Source organism: Microchirus variegatus, assembly GCF_963457635.1.
Source record: "Microchirus variegatus genome assembly, chromosome: 8".
NCBI classification, from domain to species: domain Eukaryota; kingdom Metazoa; phylum Chordata; class Actinopteri; order Pleuronectiformes; family Soleidae; genus Microchirus; species Microchirus variegatus.
This window is the reverse complement of record NC_139809.1, coordinates 17,415,828-17,437,739: the sequence shown is the minus strand read 5'-3', so window position 1 is coordinate 17,437,739 and position 21,912 is coordinate 17,415,828. Positions and strand designations below refer to the sequence as shown.

Below are 21,912 nucleotides of genomic sequence, written 5' to 3'. Positions count from 1 at the left end.
GATTAGCTGCTGGGCTCTGTCGGTGTGGAACGTGTAAATGATGACTTTAAACAAGACGCAAAGACGGCTCAAATAACAAGCGTCCTTTTATTCATGACTTCCTTTTTTTAACAGAACGTAGCAGCTTGAGTCTCAGTTTTTACGTCGCCCGCGAGTGGAAACACTCTAGAGTCCATGCTGGGCTCAACATTTGTCTGTCTTTATTTTTGGTGAGTGTTTATCTCACGTAACCCACTGAGTTGGCCGTTTACTCCATTTCCTCTAGTTTTACTCCAACCGTCTCTCTCTCTCTCTTTTTCTCTCTGTGTGTGTGTTGTGTTTGCAAAGACGTGGATAAGTCACACTCTCAGTGGTGATAGAGAGAGAACTCACTCGTAAATGACAGCGAGATGAACGGATGCTCTTGTGTGAATAAATGCCCTCGATGAAATGTGTGAATAGTCGGGAAAACACTTAGAACATTATAAACAAAATGGAGTGAATGCTCCATTCTCAATTGTTGACGCCCACATGACCTGCCGTATGATCAGACGTATGGATAATGGGCTGATTAAATATTATTAAAGACAATATATACACTACCGTTCAAAGATTTGGGGTTACCAATGCAATTTTTTGGTGTTTTCCCTTAAAAGTCACACTTTTAATTCATCAAAAGAGTTGCAAAATGAGTAGAAAATATAGTCAAGACATTGACCAAATTAGAAATAATGATTTTGCCCCTTTGTCAAAGAACCAGTAAAACTGTTTTCAGCTGTGCTTACATCATTGCACAAGGGTTTTCAAGGGTTTTCTAATCATCCAATAGCCTTCTAACGCCATTAGCAAACACAATGTACAGAACACTGGAAATTGGCCTCTTTACATCTATGTACATATTCCATTAAAAACCAGACGTTTGCAGCTAGAATAGTCGTTTACCACATTAACAGTGTATAGAGTGTATTTCTGATTCATTTAATGTTATATTCATTGGGAAAAAATGTTTTTTCCTTCAAAAATAAGGACATTTCTAAGTGACCCCAAACCCTTGTACACTAGTGTATATATACTTTAGCCAACCAAAAACATCAAACTTTTTGTCTTACACCACCTCTAGATTCGAGTCAGACACCAAGGTCTTGTATTTATGAAGGAGTTAGACCACTGTAGTGACCCATAGTGTTTCAAAGGGTCTAAGGTCTGGATTTCTGTGGTGGTCAATCCACCATTCTTTCATGGTCTACGGCTGTATCCTTCACATGAGGGTCGTGGGGCTGACAGAGTTCGAAAGTTAGTGGACACCCTGGACAGATCGCCAGCCCATCGCAGGGCCAACATTTACACCTATGGGACCTGATGCAACAGTGCTATTCCCCCATGTGGCCCTTTGTGGCCAATCCATGTGATAAAATCATGGCACGTCCCTCCGGTAGGAGACTTCTTGACCGACCTAAGACACACTGAAGGGGTTTATGTGTCTTGGCTGGTCTGGGAACGCCTTGGGATCCCCCACAGAGGAGTTTGCGGAAGTCTGGGCCTCCTTACTAAAGATGCTGCCCCCCACGATCTGGACTCGGACAAGCAGAAGAGAACTGTCAGCATTGAATATACCTGAGAAACTGGGTCAGCTTACCTTGTTTTTTCGGCACATTACGTTGCCAAACTGCTCCCACAGGCGTACACGTAAGATTCTAAGAGTAAGATTACATAATAGTAGGTGGCTTTTTGGCTGGGCGGTGTATTAAAAGCGGCATTCACGATAAAATGTGAAGGAACCTTCTGAGTTCCAGACCCCATCCCTCTACTTTGGTGAAAAGCAGTTCTGTAAGGGTTTTGTGTAAACTCTCTGTGGCTCTGTGCTAATCATGACCTAAATCTCTTCTGCTTGTTTGCTCCGGGTTGAACTTGGCCATCAGGTCGTCCATCAGACACTCGCTGCTGAGCGTGTGAGCACAAAGACGTGGTGGACAGGACCCGACACGCATCAGCCCGGGGGGAAAATATGCGTGATAAAGCTCATTTTTTTTAAAAAGGAAAGAAAGCTTCGGGGCAAAATTCAGCAACCGGCGGCACAGAGTGCTGCACCTGAGAACAGCTCGCAGCTGAAAATGAGTCTCTCTAAATGCTGACGCTGATGACTTGACAGTATTTCGGCAAACAAGTTGAAACCTGCCATGTTGCTGAGGTGGTTGTGTCACTTTCACTGAAGCTGTCAGTGTGAGGGAAAAAATGTCATTCCTTTGCTAACAACAGAGGAAGTATAAAGGGAACCTGATTCACCTTCAAGGCGGCGAATGCGTTTTTTTCCTAAATGTGTCTTTTATCTGTTCACGTCTAACATCAGAGACACATTAGCACATCTCCACATGACAAATATAACACTGTTAAAGTAGAAGACACAGAAGCCCTGGAGCCAGACACTGTTTTAATTATAACACCAAAGTATGGAAACAGTTCTAATTATTAATTTTTATGGATTTAATTAAGTCAATATGTAATTTTCATTTTCTCCTCACTGGTTTCTTTAGCTTTAGTTCCATGTGTGAGTATTCAATCTCAAACTTCTGCATCTGACATCTTCATGCAACCTAAAGAATGTTTTCATGGTTACCATCCTACCATCGCAACGTTGTTCGATGTCGTTGGTAGGGCGGGGTTCGATGTCTTTGTCCGATGTCGTTGCTCAATGTCGTTGATCGATGTAATTGGTAGGGACGTTGCTGTTCAATGCTGTTGATCTATGTCGTTGTTCGATGTCGTTTTCCGATGATGTTGTGCGATGACGTTGGTAGGGCGGTGTTCGATGTCATTGTCCGATGTCATTGGTAGGGCGGGGTTTGACGTCGTCGTTTGATGACTTGTTCGACATCGTTTTTCAATGTTGTTGTTGATGACCTTGTTTGATGTCGTTGTCTGATGTTGTTGCTAGGCCAGGGTTTGATGTCGTTGTCCGATGTCGTTGTCCGATGTTGTTGGTAGGCTGGGGTTCGATGTCAATCGCTGTTCGATGTTGTTGCTCTATGTCGTTGTCCGATGTCATTGCTAGGCCAGGGTTTGATTTCGTTTTCCGATGTCGTTTTCCGACGACGGCGTCATTGCTAGGGCGGGGTTTGACGTCGTTGTTCGATGTCGTTGCTCCATGTCGTTGTTCAATGTCATTGCTAGGCCGGGGTTTGACGTCGTCCGATGACTTGTTCGACGTTGTTTTTCAATGTTGTTGTTGATGACGTTGTTCGATGTCGTACTGTACCAAACTGAACCACGATGGAAACACAGCATTAGTCGAGCAGCCAGTAGGAGGCGCCCTCCACAGAAATGGACTCCAGAGAAAGTGCAGCAGTCGAGTTTTCTCTCACATCACTTGATTAATTCATGCTGAAAGGCCATTATGGAATCATAACGACAGAAATATGTTCCCTGTCGCATGCAGCTTTAAAAGACTGTGTTGAAATTGTCAGTTTGGTCAGGATCAGAAGAAAACGTGGATCTGGGTTGTTTTTTTTTTGCCCTAAAGCATTAAAAAAAAGCTATTTTTAATGTCACCTCGCTCCTTACTCCAGAAACAAAAATCACAGGGGCACATCTAATCATCGATCGCTAGGAAATGTCACGCAGCAGCCGAGAGAGAGAGTGCAGCGATCACACACACGACAGAGCTGCCGTCCAAAGAGTGACCAAAAAAATTCATAATTATGGCTCTCCAGCAGGTGCGATCATGGCGAGATCACACAGCGAAATGTCAAGAGTCCGCCCGTCCGTTTGTGTCAGCATTAAAGAGGGGGAAAGCGTAATCACTGACTCCCGCTGTATTACATTTTAATGAAGTTAGTGCAGTTCTCTGCCTCTGTTGTGATTCCAAACATCCGAACATCTCACAGTCCACCGCAGCGGCCTCGCTCCACGCTGCTTCCCCGCTTACTTCTTGAAAGGATTTGTCAGTCGGGGTCATCTCTTACCCCCCCCGTCACGACTGCAGCTGTTGTGGAACCATTACCATGAGACGCCTCCGTCTGCAGAAGCTTAACTTTTACCAAAAAAAGTGCTCTCAGCTTTTAGGCAGCAGGGATCTTTCTCCTCAAAAGGAGGCCGGTGTTTAAAGACGCACAGCTGCAAACATCGCCCTGAGCCACACAGGAACTGGTCGTGGAGTCGGATCAGCCGCTGTTAGGCGTTCGCCTGGGGGGGAAAAAGCTTTGGCTGATACTTTTCTCTGTGTATTTCCATTACAAAGTCTCAGTGTGGCAAAAAAAAAAAAAAAAAGTTTTGGCTGTTAGAAATGTAAAAACGCTGAGTCACGGTGACCTTGCGTGTGTGTGTGGAGACCGTTTGGACACAGCAGGTGGTGCATTTGCAGGTTCTCCCGCCCGTCGGTCTGAGGCAACTTCGCTCAAACACCTTTCATCGTCGCAGATGCTGTTTTCTACTTCCTCGCATAACTTAATTAATGTTCTTTATCAGTGTGTCTCTCCGTCAGACTCTCCTCGGTTTATTTTTTTTCCCCTGCGGTGCTCGGGCTGAGGGATTAAAACATCTAAGAGTTTACTGTACTAGAATATGATTTGGTGAAGTGAAGACGATTTATTTGAGAGCGTTAACATGATGACAAATTGGCACAATTGAAAATCCATCCATCCATTCTCTACTCTCTTGCGGAACCCCGGGTCTTGAACCCCGGGTCTTGAACCCCGGGTCTTGAACCCTGGGACTTGAACCTGGGTCTTGAACCCCGGGTCTTCAACCTGGGTCTTGAACCCTGGGTCTTCAACCTGGGTCTTGAACCCTGGGTCTTGAACCCTGGGTCTTGAACCCTGGGTCTTGAACCTGGGTCTTGAACCCCGGGTCTTGAACCTTGGTCTTAAACCCTGGGTCTTGAACCCTGGGTCTTGAACCTGGGTCTTGAACCCCGGGTCTTGAACCTTGGTCTTAAACCCTGGGTCTTGAACCCTGGGTCTTGAACCTTGGTCTTGAACCTTGGTCTTGAACCTTGGTCTTAAACCCTTGGTCATGAACCTTGGTCTTGAACCCTGGGTCTTGAACCTTGGTCTTGAACGCTGGGTCTTGAATGTGGGTCTTGAACGCTGGGACTTGAACCCCTGGTCTTGAACCCTGGGTCTTAAACCGTGGGTCTTCTAGCTGCAAAGACAAAGACAAGAGCGCTAACCAGTCCTTTTTGATTTGTTCGTTTCAAATTTGACATTCAAATTGGATTTCCACTGCCCTATTCTACGTCTTTCACCTGCCTTTCACTGTAGCTTTTTGTCGTAGTTTTTGTCCTTATTCTCCGTTCAGAACTACAGAACTGCATTGTGGATCTTCTACTTTGTGCAAAATTGGCAAAGTCGGCAGCGCAAGAACCAGCGATGCTAGCCGGGATCCGTCCATCATTTTCTCGATTAATCTAAGTTCTCATTTGGTCCGTAAAAATGACCTCAAATGTCAAAAAATTATCCAATTTTAATGATTTCTTTGTTATATGGAGCAAAGGAACCTGAAAATATTCACACTTAAGCAGCTAAAAAAAATCTGAAAACTGTGTTTAATTCATGAAAAATCACTCCAAAAACAGGCGGTTAATTTAGTAATTGACTAATAGCAACATTGGCAACCTTTGCTATCATGTTACCCCATTAGAGACCGCACCACCATTGACTCTGGGTTGCTATTCCAGACTAATTAGACCTGGATCCTACCTACCTGAATGGGGGGAGAGAATAAAAACTTTCATGGTGGAACGGATATAAAAACATTTAAAAGAGATCAGTGAATTTGTCCTGAAATACAGTTTAAAACACAGGTTGTTCCATAGGTTGTTACCTAACCTCTTTAAGACTCCACCTTTGATTCTGGCTGTGGCTCCTCCCACCAAAGAACGCAAACAAACCGACTGGTGTAAAACCTTATGATTTCCTCGTTATCCTCCTCAGGATAGTGGGTTGACTTCTGTGGAGGAAAGGACGGGATACGAGCTGATTCACACTCGTCTTTATCAAATGTGACATCGTGGAAACTTCCCCGCAGTCGCCTTTATGATGATGAAATACGTACCTTTCTTCGCATATTTCACGTTTCTCTGCACCCTGTAGCGAAGAAGATGAAGAGGAAGGGAGTTATGAGGAGTTTGAGTTATATTGTCGAGTTTGACTTTTAAAATCTCGTGTCCATTTTTCATTCCCTTTAATGAGAATCCATAAATCTGGACACAAAGATTCCCGATAAGTAGATCTTTTCCACTTCCTCTCAGTCCAACTGTCTCCCCTCTGTGTCCTGCACATAAATTTATTTTTTCTTTCTCCTTCGTCTGTCCTTGATTCGTCTCATTTCCTTCGCACAATCGCAGCGGCTGTGCCCAAAAACGTCTTCCTTGTGGTGTCCTCTTTGTTTTTAAAGGCCTCATTCCAGACAGATTGTCGGAGAAAGGATGAGTGGGGTGAGAGGAAGGGAGTGAGGGTGGGCGAAGAGGACCGAGAGAGCTATCATTCACTTTTCATCTACTCAAAACCACCAGCACAGGAAATTGCTGCAGACGCGCCACAGATAGACGCTCAAAAACACACACCGCGCACACACACACCTTCATCTTTATTGCTTCTTGCAGACGCTGAATAGAGAGGGAAAACAGACGACGCTCGAGTGAAGAGCACTCCCAAAGTTTCCCTTTCTCCGCGGCTTTCTGACTCCTGTCAGATTAAGAGTGAAGGCGCTAATGCTAAGTGACGCACACCGCGCTCTCTCTCTCTCTCCCTTCTGCGGGGGTAGATCTCTGCGTTTGTGTTTCACCAAAACTGTCAACGCTGTTTTTTGCTGCAGAGACGTTTGTGTCACGGCCGTCACAGCCTCCACTCTCTGAGCTGAGAGGGAGGAAAGTGTTTGTGCCGCGGCTCAGATCGCCACTTTCCCTCCGTCACTCCGGTTGTGAGCCAAAATGGCTGTTTTTGACGTGTCGGCGGTAAACACTGCTGCTCTTATCTCATCTCCTTTTTCATTTATAAGTGGTCGAGGTCATTCCAAGTCAACTACATACACTACCGTTCAAAAGTTTGGGATCACCTATGCAATTTTTTTGGTGTTTTCCATTAAAAGTCACACTTGTATTCATCAAAAGAGTTGCAAAATTAATAGAAAATATAGTCAAGACATTGATAAGATGAGAAATAATGATGTTCATTCAAAATACAATGGTTTTCAAGGGTTTTCTAATCATCCAAACGCCGTGACGTTTGCAGCTAGAATAGTCGTTTACCACATTAATAATGTATAGAGTGTATTTCTGATTCAAGTAATGTTATATTCATCGAAAAAAAATTGAATTTTCCTTCAAAAATAAAGACATTTCTAAGTGAGCCCAAACTTTTGAACAGTAGTGTATGGTCTCTGGACGTAACCCAGTAGTTTATGAACTGTTAGCCTCGTGTTTTACAGTTTGTTGACCGACCTTCCTGCACGGCTCCTTGACCTCTTCTTTATTGGAGTTGGCGGTGAGTGATTGTCGTCTGCTCTACCGAAATAAATTATCTCACCCATTAATTTCCTACATTGGTCATGTTAATTAAACCACTTAAAAAGTCAATGAGTGTGGTGATTGGTGGTGTGGTCTTGAGTCAATAACATGGACACCTGTATGGGACCAGTCATCATTTACAAAAAAAAGGAAATAATGCTCCAGTCAAAGACGTAAAAAGTGTGCACTTTAATATACAGAATGCTCCAGTTTGACTGAAGACGTTCTAACGGCGCTAAAGGAGCTAACGCAGCTAATGGAGCTAACTGGTAAACGGTGCCTGGACTTCAGTGCCTTGGCAGGAAAAACTGCTAAACATGACGTCGCACGCGTCTTTTTGCGGTCAGTCGTCATGGAAACGCGGCGTGCGCTAACATTGCCACCGCTAACACCGTTAGCGCAACCAGAACTAAATAAAATATTTCAGTCCATTTTTAAGTCGGGGATGTGCAGAATATCACGAGTTAGATCGTGCCGCTGCATCAGATGATGCTGGAATGAGATGACAGCAAATGCTGTGATGGTAGTTTTGAGATCTATACATAATCACCATAGGTGCAGTGTAGAATAAAACCAGTAGGTGGCAGCAGAGTTCAGTCAGCACGATGCAGTGCATAGAGAGCATTAGAGGCCATAGTGAAGGGATAAGAAAGTAAGCTTTCGTTAATAAAAACGCAACATTATGACTTTTGCCCTGTGATGGACTGGCGAACTTTAGGCAATAAATGAATGAATGATACTGATGTACCCAGTGCCACAAATTACATTTGAAATTACTGATTTGAGTGGACACCAACGTGATTGACAGCCGAAATAGTCCAATAGGGGCGTGGTTACAGGTGACTTTTAGTGGACTTCCAGTCCCGAAAGCCTTTTCGATTCTTTACGGCTGCCGCTTGGTCCTCAAACACAAACACAGTGTGTTTCACTATCTGCCATCGTGTAAACACAGGTGGACGTAATCGCTCTGTGTGTCAGTACACAGCTTTACCCGTCACTTGTGGGAAACGGGAGGTGGAACTTCGTCAGGTCGTCGTGACCAATGACACGTCGACGCCGGCGGCGCTCTCTTAATGGAAAACACGAGGAATCATTTGATTTTCATCGCATGCTTGATATTCGCCTCAGATTGACTCCACTCTGCCTGTCTGTGTGTGTGTGTGTGTGTGTGTGCGTGTGCGTGTGCGTGTGCGTGTGTGTGTGTGTGCGTGTGCGTGTGCGTGTGTGTGTGTGTGTGTGTGTTTGTCGGCGGTATCTTGATGAATTCACAGCGCTGCCACCTTGCACTTGCCTGCAGGTATCTTTCCTCTTTAATCAGATACGCGTCATCCTCCATAAAAACTGAGGAGAATATATTACCTTTTTAACGCCGCTTCTGAAAAAAAGAAGAAGAAATGACTTTGCTTGTTTATTTATATTTACTCACTTTTATTAACTGTCATTTCATACACTGTGGTTTGACAGCATGTAGCAGCTGCAGCGCTGGTCATACAGCGGGGGTCACGTGAAGGGTGGTTTTTTCGTCACACTATATTTGGACTGAGCTTCGCTCGTCTCCAAGAGCGAGAGGTGGGCGGAAAAAAATGGGAGACATCTCCGCTCAGTAGTGTGTGTGTGTGTGCGTGCGTTCATGTCTTCTTCCTCTTTCCGTGTGATTTGTGCACACGTGGGAGTGTGCGCAGAGTTCGAGTTCCCGGTGTGAAAAGAGTGGCAGGTAGTTAAGTCTGGGAGCAGCTGATGACGGCGCGCGTACACACACACACACACACACACGCTCAGAGAGTCCTGGGGGATTTTTTTGGAAAGCTTTCGGCGGCTGACAGGCCGACTGCATCTCACGGCCGACTCTTAATTGGCTGAGGATTTCAGGAGGGAGACAACTGGACGTAGGAAGCAGAGGATAAAGACGGCGACAGCCGAGAGAAACATCCTCCCTACTTTTTAAAAGATGATTGTATCCCTCACCCACACACTCACCTCCTCTTTCTCGAGCTAATTAATGACTGCGTACTCCGTACGTTTTCTTAAGCATGTTGGCACGTTAGCAAGAAAAAGCAGAAAAAGACGCGCGTGACGTCATGTTTACGTGAGTCCGGATTGTTAAAATGAGTCTCTAAAGTCACGCTAAACTTTAACAACAGAGGCACACATACACAGTGCACAGGTACGCTGGTTATTTGTAGCGCTGCTCTTTTCGCTTAATAAACAGACCGCTCCCGTTCCACTGTAGGCGCGCTAATGGCGCTAATGGCGCTAAGGCAGCTAGCGCAGCTAACGGAGTTAACTGGGGAAGTGTGTAGCAGCACGTAAACATGACATAACTCACGTCTTTTCCCGGTCAGTCGTCATGGAAACGAGCCATCCGTTAACGTTGACGCTGTAACGCTAAAGGAGCTAACAGAGCAAACTGGTTAACGGTGCCTGGACTCCGGTGCCGTGCCGCGAAAAACTGCATTACTTTAGAAACTAATTATTACAATCGGGAGTCACGTAAACATGACGTAACGCACATCTTTTTCGGATCAGTCACCATGGAAACGCGTCATGTGCTAACGTTGACGCCACTAACGCCGTTAGCGCACACAGAACTTAATAAAACTTTTATGTCCATTTTTTTATGTTAGGGATGTGTAGAATACCGCGAGTTAGATCATATTAAAGCAGATAAAAGAGCTAATAGTTAGGTAACAGAGCTAACTGGTGAACGGTGTCGCTGGTAAACGGTGCCAGGACTGGTGCCACGTCATGGAAAACTGCAATTCTTTAGAGATTCATTTTAACAATCGGGAGTCACTTAAACATGACGTCACATGTGTCTTTTTCCTGTCAGTCACCATGGAAACGCGTTGTGCGCTAACGACGCCGCTAACGCCGTTAGCGCACCCAGAACTAAATACAATTTTTATGTCCATTTTTATGTTGGGGATGTGCAGAATGTCACGAGTTAGATAATTCCGCTGCGTCAAATGATGCTGGATTGAGATGACAGCAAATGCTGTGATGGTAGTTTTGAGATCTATACATAATCACCAAAGGTGCAGTGTAGAATAAAGCCAGTAGGTGGCAGCAGAGTTCAGTCAGCATGATGCAGTGCATAGAGAGTATTCGGGGCCATACTGAAGGGATAAAAAAGTACGCTTTCGATAATAAAAATGCAATATTACGACTTTTGCCCTGTGATGGACTCGCAAACTTTTCCACATGTATAAAACAGTAGGCGATAAATGAATGAATGATATTACGACTTTTGTTTCCCCCACTTTTTCAGTCCATCCACATGACGTGACTGCAATTAATTGGAATGCCATCCGGCCTCAGTTTATCATAAGAATCAATCTTCCGTAAAGCCTTGGGCTCTCTGTTGTTGCACTGAGACGACACCGCGTTCAACTGAGTTTCCACTCCCTGTAGATACAAAAAAATGATCAATCTAATTGTTTCTTGAGAGAAACTAGAAAAGCTCTTTGAACGTAAACACAGATGTAACCAGCAGCAGCCTCACAGTCGACCGTTACCAGCCGATTCATTTACTTCTCCACAGACAAGAGGTTTTTTTTCCCTCCAAGTCTGTGTGATCGTAACTTTAGAAGTGACTCATTTTCCTTCCACAATCTTCTCAAAGTCCTGATACTAACGTTCATGTGGCGCCCAAACCAAAGTATAACTTCACAAGATGATCCACATCTGCTGGTGATCTGTGATATTATTATTCTTGTAATATTACAGATTTATTCACAGTTTTTTCTTCTTTATGGACCCTAATACTTTGTTACACCCCCCTCCATATCGGCCACATTGGCTCCACAGTCACCAACAATGGAGATCTGACCCCACAGATTGGCCACAGATTATATAGGGTCATGCACTCCCTATGCGCTAATCGCGCTTAACGAGCTAACAACTCGCGAAAAACTGCGTTACTTTAGAGACTAATTTTAACATACGGGAGTCACGTAAAACATGACTTCTTTTTCCAGTCAGTCGTCATGGAAACGTGTCGTGCGCTAACGTTAATGCCGCTAACGCACCCAGAACCAAATACATTTTTTTGGTCCATTTTTATGTTAGGGGTGTGTAGAGAACCACGAGTTAGATCATGTAAAAGCAGAAAAAGAGCTAACAGTTAGCTAACAGAGCTAACTGTTGAACGGTGTCGCAGCACGTAAACATGACGTAACGCACGTCTTTTCCTGGTCAGTCGGCATGGAAACGCGCCATGCGCTAACGTAGATGCTTTTGCCACTGTACCGTTAAAGGAGCTAAAAGAGCTAACTTGGTAAACGGTGCCTGGACTCCGGTGCCGCGTCGCAAAAAACTGAAAGCACCTTTGGCGACCACCGCTTAATCTCCAGGAAGACAAAGCTCAACATATTTGCAATGCCTCGGTCCTCGGAAACCGTGGCTTGGACAGCAGAGCTTTGATAAACCGTTGACAACGTCAGATGGTACCATCACGTCCAGATGTTTAGCATCACCCTAGAGGACACAGAAGCGCTCGTACGGAAACGCCAGTGATGGAGAGCACTTGTGGACGTGATGTTTCAAGCTACTTTCAGGACGACGTATCACACTGCGGACTTTTTAGAGCCTCCTCAAAAAGTCCTACGTACTTCTACGACATCTGCACGTTATACGGCAAAATAACGTCTCAAATCTTTGATGCTCTGCCGATATAAAATCTGGATCATCACACGTTTTCATCTGGGATTTCTTTTGAATGGAAGCTCAGTTAATCAGCGAGAACAAAAGGACCTTTTATGATGAAGGAACAGTGTTTTGACGGGGAACAGGAGCTGTGGAGGGAAGTCTGTATTTATATTCTGTGAGGAAACTGAGTTTTTACATTAAATTTACATTAAATCCTGACTTTTTTTTAAATGACCCAGTCCATTTTTGTTTGAGACCTTTCGCAGTTACAACATCTCATGTTGTACGCGTTGATTACACTCATTACCAGGCTGACCCTTTTTAACGCACAAGCGCGGCGATCGTCTTTGTCCTCGTGCACTGTGGTTATTCACGGCCGGTCTTTTATCAGCCGAAAGTGTCAGAGCGGCAAGAGACGCAGTTTAATTAGCCGCCGTTATAAATAACCTGCTATTGTAGTCGGCGTAGCGACGAGAGCGTGTGTGCGCGCGCTTTGTGAAGTGGAAAATGAGATGTCACTGACTGAGTGATGTTATATTAATGTTTTTAATTGTGCGTTATTATTCACTCGTCTACAGTGTGATGTGAGCGAGGTTTGAGGTAAAATATTACTGCGTTGACACGGAGCTGAGAGAGAGATACGGAGCTCCACGAATCATCGTGGGAGCATGTTTTATGACGAACCACTCGGAACTACGCTCGAGAGCAAAAAACCTTGATAACCTTCAACTTTACACAGTAAAAAACATAGCATTTCTGCTTCAGAAGAGTAAACACAAACAAATAATACTGATTTCTGTGCTTTGCTGCCAACTACAGGCCCGTTCAGTCATGTTCCACTGTCCCCGAAAAAAACACAATTTTAACACCGTTCTCACTCAGATTCTCACTGTTATCACAATCACATCATGACAGTGTTTCACAGCAGGTCATTAATCCCACCTTATGAACTCGTTGCGACCAGGCAAGAAGAGTTGGTTTTATGGTCTGTATTTATATAGAGCTTTTCTTGTCTTGATGTTAGCTTTCACGCTACTATTTTCACCAATTCACACTGCAACATGGGGTTAAGTGTCTTTCTCAAGGACACTCACTCATTTACACACTCTCTCACTCATTTACACACTCACTCACTCATTTACACACTAACTCACTCATTTGCCCACTCACACACTCTCACTCACTTACACACACTCTCCCACTCATTTACACACTCACTCACTCACTCATTTTCACACTCACTCACTCATTTGCACACTCACTTACACACTCACTCACTCATTTACACTAAGACACTCACTTCCTCACTCTCTCACTCATTCACACAAACACTCACTCACTCAGTCACTTATTTACACACTCACTCACCTCCTCACTCCCTCAGACACTCATTTACACTCACTCACTCACTTCCTTTCTCAGTCACTTATTTACACACTCACTCACTCACTCACTCACTTCCTCACTCACTCACTTATTTACACACTCACCCACTCACTACCTCACTTATTTACAAACTCACTCACTCACTCACTCACTTCCTCACTCACTAACTTATTTACACACTCACTCACTTCCTCACTCCCTCAGACACTCACTCACTCATTTACACACTCACTCACTCATTTACACTAAGACACTCACTCACTTACTCACTTCCTCGCTCACTCACTTATTTACACACTCACTCACTCACTTCCTCACTCACTCATTTACACACTCACTCACTCACTTCCTCATTCACTCACTCACTCACTCATTTACACACTCACTCACTCATTCACACACTCACTCACTTCCTCACTCACTCATTCACACACTCACTCACTCACTCATTCACACACTCACTCACTTCCTCACTCACTCACTCATTTACACACTCACTCACTCACTCATTCACACATTCGCTCGCTTCCTCACTCACTCACTTCCTCACTCACTCACTCATTCCCTCACTCACTCACTCACTCACAATCCCGTCATCACAGCGTTCAGCAGGTCATTAATCCAACCTTATTTACAGGTCGAGAGAAAGAAAATAAGAATTCTAAGAAAAGCAGGATTCAGCTCAGATTTATTTAACGGAATAAATCTTAGTAATTTTTATTTTTTCTTACAAAAACACCTGGAGGCGATAATTAAACATATACTGTAGCTGCTGAGTACAGGACGCCGACGTGGGAGGTTGTTTAAATGGAGACGCAGTGTTTGTTGTGTCAGCACAACAGGGAGAAACAACAGAAAGAGATGTTTTCCTTTGAAATACTACTCTCTTTTTTTTACATTTCTTCCCGATGGAAGACGTCGGGTGAATTACAGAACAGCGTGAGAAGATTTATAATGAAGGCAAACGCCTCCAACGCTATGGGAAGTAGAATAAATGTAATCAACTGTGCATATTTATCCTAATTGTAATGATAACACCTATATCTTGTTGCTCTCGCTAGTATTTCCATTATATTTCAATCTAATTTATCCTGTATGTTGCCTTTTATTTATTTATGTTTTATTACATTTAGCTGCTGCTGCTGCTGCTGCTGCTGCTGCTGCTGTTGCTGCGGCGTGGTGGAAATTTGAATGGGAAACGGTCCAAAAAATGATCACAACCCAGCCCACTTTGGAGCCTCACAGTGTCGCCATACTTTAACATAGAGATGTGGGTGAAACGTTAAATGAGTCACAAGACTTGAGACTTTTCTCCCCCAAATTATAGTTTTGATACCAATTACGGTTATGAAACAATCGTAGTTTAAGTTTTATACTTTTTTTTGGACGTTTGCAGATTGTGTATTGTGGCACACTCTAGCTGAAATTGCAAAAGTCTCTAAACAAACTCTTCTCCCGTGCACAATTTCCAACCTACACAGACATTTTTTACATAAATGTGTTGCTGTGTTGTTGTCATTTAACCCTGTGTGTTGTTTTTATTTTCATATGACTTGTGTTTTTTTTTCTTAAAATCATCTTAAAGTGTGGAGAGTTCTGCTCAAACTTCCCATTGACTCCCATGTTAAAACTCAGCTCTGGAGTTTTTTCACGCCCTTTTTCCACAAATTTAAATGTGGGAGTTCCTGAAAGCCTTCTGATGCTCACAAACCAAAATTGTATCTCTATCATCAACCGTTCTTGAAATATGACAACTTTAAAACCTGTTGTTATGTCTGTTTTTCACCAGTTTTGGACACTTAGAAACAGGTGTTTTGGAAGGGGGAGGGGCGAAATCAGGAAAGGGGAGGGGCTTGTGAGTCAGTCTCTCTCTTTCCAAAAGTACTACTTTGTCTAAATACTTCAAGTTTTAAAGGTTGATTCCACACAAGTACTACTTTGTCTAAATACTTTGTTTTATAGGTCGATTCTGCAAAATTACTATTTTGTATAAATACTTCAAGTTTTAAAGGTCGATTCCCGCAAAAGTACTACTCTGTCTAAATACTTCAAGTTTTAAAGGTCGATTCTGCAAAAGTACTACTTTGTCTAAATATTTCAAGTTTTAAAGTTCGATTCCGGAAAAGTACTACTTTGTCTAAAGACTTCGAGTTTTAAAGGTCGATTCCACAAAAGTACTACTTTGTCTAAATACTTCAAGTTTTAAAGTTCGATTCCGCAAAAGTACCACTCTGTCTAAATACTTCAAGTTTTAAAGGTCGAATTCTGCAAAAGTACTACTTTTTCTAAATACTAAGTTTTAAAGGTTGATTCCACAAAAGTACTACTTGGTCTAAATACTTTGTTTTATAGGTCGATTCTGCAAAAGTACTATTTTGTATAAATACTTCAAGTTTTAAAGGTCGATTCCCGCAAAAGTACTACTCTGTCTAAATACTTCAAGTTTTAAAAGTCGATTCTGCAAAAGTACTACTTTGTCTAAATATTTCAAGTTTTAAAGTTCGATTCCGGAAGAGTACTACTTTGTCTAAAGACTTCGAGTTTTAAAGGTCGATTCCACAAAAGTACTACTTTGTCTAAATACTTCAAGTTTTAAAGTTCGATTCCGCAAAAGTACCACTCTGTCTAAATACTTCAAATTTTAAAGGTCGAATTCTCCAAAAGTACTACTTTGTCTAAATACTACATTTTAAAGGTCGATTCTGCAAAAGTACTACTTCGTCTAAATATTTCAAGTTTTAAAGGTCGATTCCGCAAAAGTACTACTTTGTCTAAAGACTTCGAGTTTTAAAGGTCCATTCCACAAAAGTACTACTTTGTCTAAATACTTCAAGTTTTAAAGGTTCAGTCCGCCCATATCGGCAGCAAGAAGCAGGCGTGGACAAAAAAAAAATAGCTGCAGTAGGTTTATATATTTATTTAATGACCTTTTATTGGACTGAATTACACTTTTAGTCACATGCTCAATCATAAGTGAGATAGAGATGTGTTCTGGCATTAGGATTTTGGAGGTGTTCCATTCGTCCACCATTTTCCCCACTGTCACCTTCCTCTTAACTGGAATAAATCCTGTGATGAGTTTCTATCATGAGGGGTCATCTAGTGGTGATCAGTCGTCTCAGAATGACGACATATATATATTGAGATTTCCTTTCCTCTGTTTGAATCCTGGTTACAGAACAAACGCTTTCTGCCCTGAGAAGAAGAAAAAGACTCGATCCAGACTCGACTGAAGAGCAAACTGTCATAAAGACAGAGATATTTCCTCACTTAAATCCTCCTGCTTTGGTACAAAGCAGCAGATATCCATGAAACGGGCAAACATCCACTTTTTTTCGGGGATATCAGCAGTCAGAGTTCTGGCTGCTGGAATTCAAACTTGCTCGTTATCAGTTTCCTCGCCGCTGCAAAACATGAAGAGTTGTCAGCGAGGCTTTAAACTGCTTTCCGTGCAGAATGGCTGGAACTACCTGAGGCAGAGCTGTTGTTTTTTTAAACACAGATCCCCATGTGTTTTCAAAATCAGAATTCACAGCATGTCATTCTTTATTCAGCAGTGGACGCCGACAGTTTACAGCTCAATTACTCTCTCTGCTGTTGTTGAGACAGAATGATGATGATGATGATGATGATGATGATGATTCCCTCTGTCTCCTCTTTGGTCTCGTGTTAAAAGGCTTTAACGCTTCACTTTGTAGTGCGACTTAAATTAAGCCCCGACGTTCGCTGAGGGGATTTTGGGTTTCGCAGCTCGTATCATATCCTCTTTAGTGTGGAAATGAGTGGCAGCTCCTTTTGGACTGATATTTCCCTTTCTTCAGTTGAAGCTGTAGCGCGTCGATATTCAGTCGCACAGATGCAGACTCACTACTAAGTACAAATACTTTGTTACTGTACATAAACACAACATCTGTACTTTACTGTGTTATTTATATTAATAGCAACTTCTACTTTTACTCCACTACTTTTCCCTCTTTGTTACTCTTTACTGCCAAATAAAATCAGAAGAAGAAGAGTTGGTATTATGGTCTGTATTTATACAGAGCTTTTTGTCTTGGTGAGCTGCTTTTACACTACAGTTTTCACACGTTTCACCCCCATTTACACACTGCAACATGGGGTTAAGTGTCTTTCTCAAGGACACTCACTCACTTAGACACTCACTTGTTTACACACTCACTCACTACCATTCACTCACTCACCTACACACTCACTCACTTGCTCATGTATTCACTCATTCACTCATTTACACACTCACTCATACACTCACACTCACTCATTCAGACACTCGCTCACACACTCACTCATTTACACACTCACTCATTTCCTCATGTATTCACTCACTCACTCATTTAAACACTCACTCATTTACACACTCACTTATACACTCACACACTCACTCACTCATTTACACACTCACTCATTTACACATTCACTCATACACTCACACACTCACTCACTCATTTACACACTCACTCATACACTCACACACTCACTCATACACTCACACACTCACTCACTCACTCATTTACACACTCGCTCATTTACTCGCTCACTTACACACTCATTTACTCATCACTCACATTCTCACACATTTACACACTCACTCACTCACTCACTCACTCATTTACACACTCACACACTCACTCATTTACACACTCACTAATTTACAAACTCACTCACTCACTCACGCACTCACTCACTCATTTACACACTCACACACTTACACACTCACTCATTTACAAACTCACTCATTTACAAACTCACTCAGACACTCACTCACTCACTCACACACTCATTTACACAAACACACTTACTCAGACACACTCACTCATTTACATACTCACTCACACACTAACTCATTTACACACTCACTTACACACACACACTTATTAACACACTCACTCACTCATTTACACACACACACACACACACACTCACTCCCACGCTCACTCACTTCCTCACTCACTCAGACACTCACTCACTCACACACTAACTCATTTACACACAGACACACACACACTTATTAACACACACACTCACTCACTCACTCTGACACTCACTCACTCACATTCAGATCTGTGTTTTCATGTCATGAATTTTCTCTCAGTATTGACATCACTCATGTTCTTTCGCGTCCTCTGAGTCGCTCCTTTGTTCAATTTCTTCACATCATATATTTGGTCTCTCCCGTCTGCTCTCCAGTTTCATACATCACAATATAGTCTGTGTGTGATCTCATCTCATAACTGTGTTTCTCAAAAGGCCACGCTGGAACTCTATCTGTAAAGATAACTTGCATGTGCGCGTGCGATGCCGAAAACGGATAAAGCCGTTTTCATTGATGAATTAGATAAACAGAGTTGTGTGTGCGCCCTGTAACTCCGCCTCCCTCTCCCCATTCAGTCATAAATGTTTAAAAAGGTTATTTTAAAAATGCACAGCACTGACAGAAAGCGCCGTTCAGAGTGAATCACTTTTACTCGGGGCTAAAGATCAGCTGTCAGCAAATCGATGGCAGAGACGGAGGCAGTCGTGAGGACAGTTTGTTAGGCTGCTTGGCACCGTGGGGACCGCCGTGTCCTGTCTTGTCTCGCGTTTGTTTAATTCAGTCATTTTAGTTCTCTGTCAGGAACCCCACCCCGTATTGTTGGTGGTAAGGAATCTGGGGGAAAGGTTGTAGGTGAGAGCTCACAGAGTCTTAGACATGTTGTCTGGCAAAGAAGGGAATATTTTTTTACTCACAATAACCAAAGGCTGCGGGGTATAAAGTTTTCAGGTTGTCAATTCGTCCATTCGTCAAAAATACCTGATTTATATCGACAGTTTCCAAGACAACCAGTGTTGAAACAAAACAAAACAATAACAGGTACGACAATAATATAAAACACAAGCAATCATGACAAAAACAAAACAGTAAAGTACCTACTTAAATAACGCGTATACACAGGAGTAATCGGACTCTGAATCATATTATCCAGGTATGTTAGTCCGACTAAGCAGACTATGAATGGCATTATCCAGGTATGTTAGTCCGACTAAGCATACATTTTACACCCTGGAGTAATCGGACTACAAATCGCATTATCCAGGTATGTTAGTCCGACTAAGCATATACTGTACATACAGGAGTAATCGGACTATGAATCGCATTATCCAGGTATGTTAGACCGACTAAGCATATAATGTACATACAGGAGTAATCGGACTATGAATCGCATTATCCAGGTATGTTGGTCCGACTAAGCATAAATTGTACACATAGGAGTAATTTGACTTTGAATCGCATTATCCAGGTATGTTAGACCGACTAAGCATATACTGTACATACAGGAGTAATCGGACTATGAATCGCATTATCCAGGTATGTTGGTCCGACTAAGTGTAAATTGTATAAGCAGGAGTAATCGGACTATGAATCGCATTATCCAGGTATGTTAGTCCGACTAAGCATAAATTGTACACGCAGGAGTGATCGGACTATGAATCGCATCATTTAGGTATGTTGGTCCGACTAAGTGTAAATTGTACACGCAGGAGTAATCGGACTATGAATCGCATTATCCAGGTATGTTAGTCCGACTAAGCATAAATTTTACACTCAGGGGTAATTGGACTATGTATTGCATTATCCAGGTATGTTAGTACAACTAAGCATACATTTTACACCCAGGAGTAATCGGACTACAAATCGCATTATCCAGGTATGTTAGTCCGACTAAGCATAAATTGTACACATAGGAGTAATCTGACTTTGAATCGCATTATTTAGGTATGTTGGTCCGACTAAGTGTAAATTGTACACGCAGGAGTAATCGGACTATGAATCGCATTATCCAGGTATGTTAGTCCGACTAAGCATACATTTTACACTCAGGGGTAATTGGACTATGTATTGCATTATCCAGGTATGTTAGTACGACTAAGCATACATTTTACACCCAGGAGTAATCGGACTACAAATCGCATTATCCAGGTATGTAAGTCCGACTAAGCATAAATTGTACACATAGGAGTAATCTGACTTTGAATCGCATTATCCAGGTATGTTAGACCGACTAAGCATATACTGTACATACATGAGTAATCAGACTATGAATTACATTATCCAGGTATGTTAGTCCGACTAAGCATAAATTGTACACACAGGAGTAATCGGACTATGAATCACATTATCCCAGTATGTTAGTCCGACTAAGCATACATTTTACACACATGAATAATCGGACTATGAACTGCATTATCCAGGTATGTTAGTCTGACTAGCATGATTTTAGTCAGATCACTGTGTTCACATGACATTAAGAAAACCGACTGATTGCCTTAGTCCGACTAAAATCAGACTTTTAACATGGATGTAAAAGTATTGAGGTTATGTTAAGGTCGGAATTGGAGGTTCCCCCAGGGACTTTTAACACAAGAATTAATCTCTAAAACAGTTGATTTGTTAACTGAAAATTGAAAAAAAATCGTAAATGGCAGCTCAATAATAATATTCCACCCCAGTCTCAGCAATCAGATACTTTCTTTGTGTCCACTTTTGACCTCATATCTACATCTACCGCGGTCGATATCGATCCAGTGGCTACGTGTGGAGGAACAGCTGCATGCCGCTCACGCCTCCGCCGTTAATCCAGCACACATCGCTCAGAGTTTCTTCTCCTTCCACCAGCGAGAGCGACTGCTGCTCTGCAGCTGCCACCTTGCATGTTTTGCATTTGCGTGAATCTGAAGTGTGTGTGTGTGTGTGTGTGTTAGTGTGCACCTCCATCCTCTGCTAATTGGGAATTTGTATTCCCCCATAAGCACCAAGAATGAGCACCGAGATGCCGAGTCCACACCTGTTGTTTGTGGTTCTGTTGGAGGCGGGGTCAGGATTAACATCCATCACCACCCTCTTCTCTCATCAATAATCACACTCACATCACTGAATCCCCAATTACCTCCCGAGCCGCCGTCCCCGGGCCTGATCCGACTTTAGCTTCAGGTTTTTGAAATAATGAAAGAGATTTGTGTCTTTTTAAGTTATTACTGCTCCTCCAGCCAGAGAGATGTTCATCCAAATGATTCTCTCCCATTGTATCTCATTATAACAGAGAGAGGAAAGATTACGTTTAATCAGAAGGGGCATTTGTTCTGTGGCGTGGATTTAAGAGAACAGAAATGATGGTTTCTCCTTCAGTTAGTCAAAGGTCTTTCGCATTACAAATAAGCAGGTATCTTGGAACTCACTAAAGATGGGATTAAAACCGCCAGTGATTGGTCTGCCATGTGTTTTCTTTCCTCCCCTGCATCACTTGTGTGGTCCAGTAGAGGGTGCTGTGAGCACAGCTTGGCCTTAGATCCACTTCAAATTTCCTAGTAGGCAGGAAGGTTCAAAACAGGGTGGTTGAACGGCT

General features: G+C 42.7%; 1 protein-coding gene across 1 annotated transcript in view; it reads left to right on the top strand.

Moving 5' to 3' along the window:
* Window positions 1–21,912, top strand: part of LOC310930779 (spondin-1-like) — a gene marked incomplete at its 5' end in the record, with an annotated part of 123,902 nt that overhangs the window by 52,961 nt on the left and 49,029 nt on the right. The gene's annotated exons all lie outside the window — the stretch shown is intronic.